The following is a 3,886-nucleotide window of genomic DNA, read 5'->3' as shown; positions in this document are numbered from 1 at the left end:
GGCCTGAAGCCTCGATCCCGCGGGGCAGGGGCAGCCGGGGTGAGTGGTGGGCAGCTTCGGTCCTGAGAGTTGGGACCACACTTCTCCGCGCGAAGGAAAAGTCTGGCGGCTCCGCCTGAAACGCGATTGGGAGACAGAGGAGGTGGAGCTGCTCCTCCGCGCCCCCTCCTCGCCGCCGCCGCCGTCGCCTCAGCCGGAACCGGCCGGCCCCTTCCCCGCCCTCCCAGGACCACCGGTGGGGTCCCTTCCCTGCGAGTCCGGAGAGGAGGGAGGTGGCTCGAGCAAGAGCCGTTTGGGAGGTCGAAGCGTCCCCCCGTGTAGTAACAGCCCTTCCAGGCTGTGCTGGAGGCGGACTGAGCCTCCTGCCACGCTCCCCCAGAGGGGGACCTCCTTCTCCGTGCTCAGACTGTCCTTGGGTCCTCGCGGGTCCCGGATAAATGGTGGATCCTCCCACCCGACGTCAACACACAGACAACAGGGCGAGCAGGAGGCAGTGCAGCACTATCAATGAGTAACTCCTCTGGGTGGACCCAGGGCACCCATCAGGAGCACGGGAAGGAAAGGCCAGTTTCCCACTGTTCCCTGGGACTTGACCCTTCCCCAGGTGTGGAAGGGCAGAGTTCGCGAGCCCCTTCGGGTAGTGAGGACAGCCCCAGGAGGGCGCAGGTGGCGCTGGCTCTTTGCAGATAGAAGTTAGGCAGCCTTGGGCCCTGCTGCAGACGTCCAAAGTAAAGTGGGCCAGAAGAGACCTCAGGACAGGCCTGGGCACAGGCGGAGTGAGGCTTCGGCTGTGCGCCTCAGCGAGGCCTGAGGTCAGCAGAGTGGACAGGAGATCCTGGCTGTGCAGGCTGGGGACATGAGGCCTGGCTCCAGTCCATCATCTCCAGTCTGCTCTGGCCTGGTCATTAACTAAAGTGGGGCTCACAAACCTTGTCCTTTGAGAGGCCAAGTAGCTTAGAGAACCCCATATCTCCCCTACTGCCTAGATTTCCTTGGCTATGAAATGGGGAGGGGGGAGGTGTTTCTTTCAACATACAAGGAGCACCTGCTTGGTGCTAAACCTGCTTGGTCCAAGTTGCTGGGGCCTCTGAATCAAAAGCCACACTTCTTTCATGGAACTTCAAGTCCAGAGGGTGGAACAGGGAGAAAAGTGGCCTTGGTTGGAGCCACCAATGCCAGGCACATAACATACCACGGCTAACGGTCAGAGCAGTCAGTCCTGCCTTCTGTTCTGCACATGGCAAATGAGGCTCAGAGAGCCCATGGCAGAGCTGCAGTGTGCACAGCCACTACACGGACAGAGCAGCCTGGGGGGGAGGGCGACAGGGAAGGCTCCCCTGGGAGATGATGGTTGGGAGTCAAGTTATGGGACAGAGAGGGAGTGCACATTCCAGGCAGTGGGAACAGGCTGCGAGATGGCAGGGAGGAGCGAGACAGCCCCGCAGTTCAGGAACGAGGAGCATGTGTGGGGGAGCACTGGCATGGATCAGATGGGGGTGCTGGAGGATTTGACTTTTATCACAGGCCATAGCGCGTCCCAAAGACCCTGCAGAGAGGAATGTGCTCCCATTCTTGTGAAGTGGGAGGTTTGACCGGAGGAGCTGGGGGCTGCTCTGTGGCCTGTGGCAGAGGTTAAGAGAAATAGGAGTGCCTGACAAGGAGGAGACATTGTCATGGTCCATCTTCTCCTACGCCCCGCCCCCAGCTGCCACATGTGGGGAAGGGCAAGGGGCACTGGGCCCTGTTTCATTGATTGAGGAAGCCTGCTGCTTTTCCCAGGGTGGATCAGCCTCCAGCCTCCACTGGCCTGGCGAGGGGCTGTTCCAATCCTACCCATCTTCCTGTGGGCCACCCAGTTGTGATTTTACATTTGGAGAGTGTCTTGGTTGCTCCCCCTTGAGGGCTGGAGAACCTTGGCACGCAGTAGGCTCTGAGCAAATGTTTGTAAGCGAATAAAGGAGTGGATGTTGGTCTAACTCTGGACCCTCTGCCCCAGGCGCATCCGTGAGCTGGAAGTGGCAGGCAATAGCCAGCAGTAGCTGAGTGCAGGAGATGGCCTCTGCCAATCCCCAGGCAGATCCTGTCTTCCCAGAGGAAGACACTTTCTTTCCTCACCCCTTGGAAGCAAGGTGGGGGGCTCCTGGGAAGCCCAGCTTTGCCACACTCCTGGGCTTCTCGCTGGGTTCGCAACTCTCCCTGCCACCCCCTTCCCCGCCCCCTCGGGTGGCAAACAGAGATGGCCTTGTTCTTGCTCCCATAGAGCTGCTCTGTTCTCTGCACACTAAAAATGGAAACCCCCAAGCTATTTCGGGAGCAATGCCCAGCCCAGCCCGGCCGTGGCCGCGGCTTCCCTGCTCCCGCGGGCTGCTGGACTTCCCTCCAAGCCTTGCGCCCAGCCCGGCTCACTCTAGGGCAGCCTCAGGGACACCCCTTGGGGCCCTTGACTGGGAGGAGCTGACTTGGGCAGAGGGAAGCTCTCCCACAGGCAGAATGGCAGCTGGGTGGTGGGAAGAGCTAAGCAATGTGGCCTGGGCACAGGCAAGTAGAAGTGTCTCCCAGCCTTTGATGTATGGCCTTGTCCCAGCACTTCACCAACCTTGGTGCTCCTGGCAGAGGACGATAGTGTTGCCATGGTTTCCTGGTCCCAGCAGGCCTTAGCTGGGGCCTGCAAGGAGGGGTCTGTGAGGAGAGCGGGCACCCCAGGTCTGGGAAGGTCCTGGGTTTGGGGGGCACAGCTGGGCATGGTGACTTCCTCTTAGACAGTCCCGCCACCCCCGGGCCCTGGCTCTGCTCTGACCTGTTGGAGAGGCCAGAGTTAGACCAACATTCACTCCTTCATTCACTCACAAACATTTGCTAGCAAGAGATGGCCTGGCTTCCACAGCTCTCTAGGACTTAAGGTTCAAACCAAGGAAGTGTGCGTGAGTCTGCGTTTGTGGGTGTCTGAATGTGGGTAGTGGTGTGTGTCTTTTGTAGATGGCTATGACACGTGCCCGTGCAAAGTGCCCATCTGTGAGATGTGCGTGTTTCTGTGTGTAAGGAGGTTGTGGATGTGTCATCTTTGTGCAGGTATCTGTGTGGGTAATGTGTGTCTGTGTGGTGCATCTGCCTATGTTTCTGTGTGTTTTTGCTCTGTGTGTACAGATTGTATCTGTGCGCATCTGTTTGCGTGTCAGTGCCCATGCGCTCGTGTGGGGGTGAGCGCCTGCAGGTCGGAGGGTATGTATGCTTCTTGGTACACGCGAGCGTATCTGCTTATCTGCGGGTGGAGGTTTGGGCTACGGTAACCCCTGGCCTGTGTGGAGGGTGTGTATGTACCTGGGTGCCTCGATAGGTGGAGTTTGGTCAGAGGGTGAGAATGGGTGAATGCTAAGGAGAGAGAAGGGGCTGCAGGGGTGCAGGGCCGTGCTAGGAGCCTGACTGGGCCCTGCCAGTCTGGGGGCTCCTTCCTAGCTGCCCTTTCCCAGGCCCTGAGGGTTCCCAGTTCTGCCGCCCTCCCCCTCCCTGTGTGGGCTCCGAGGAGGCGTCCCCGGTGGAATGTGTTCGATGGCCAAGGGCCAGGCCGGGCCCGGTTCCACCAGCAGGCTGGGCAGCGGGAAGGGGGTACCTTTGTGCTGCTTCCGCGTGCCTGCAGCCCAACCCCCAGCTTCATGCTCTGCTTTCTCCCTGGCTAGGTGACTCCCACACAGTTCCTGCTGTTGGCTCCTGACCCAGCCGGCCCTGCCAGGTGAGCCTGACCTCACACCTAGGCACCTAGGAGAAGTGTGACACTCACTTCTACTGGGGGCTTTCCAGGATGGGGCCAGTCTTTCAGGCCTCATCCCTGGCAGCCTTAACCTTCTTCTTTTGTCTGGACCTTTGGTTCTGTCCTTATTACCTTCTGCAT

The 3,886-nt window shown here is 59.6% G+C and overlaps 1 protein-coding gene across 2 annotated transcripts in view; it reads left to right on the top strand.

Annotated features, from left to right (window-relative positions):
- The window catches only part of PLXNB1 (plexin B1), a 26,231-nt gene that overhangs the window by 868 nt on the left and 21,477 nt on the right, over window positions 1-3,886 (top strand). For both annotated transcript variants that reach the window (XM_006909053.3, XM_025044837.1), the window contains exon 2: window positions 3,675-3,727. The gene's annotated coding sequence lies outside the window, so the exon portion shown is untranslated. The remainder of the gene's footprint in view (window positions 1-3,674; window positions 3,728-3,886) is intronic.

Source organism: Pteropus alecto, unplaced genomic scaffold, assembly GCF_000325575.1.
Source record: "Pteropus alecto unplaced genomic scaffold, ASM32557v1 scaffold53, whole genome shotgun sequence".
In the NCBI taxonomy this organism is placed as follows: domain Eukaryota; kingdom Metazoa; phylum Chordata; class Mammalia; order Chiroptera; family Pteropodidae; genus Pteropus; species Pteropus alecto.
Note: the sequence above shows the minus strand (reverse complement) of the source record. Positions and strands in the feature narration are given on the sequence as shown.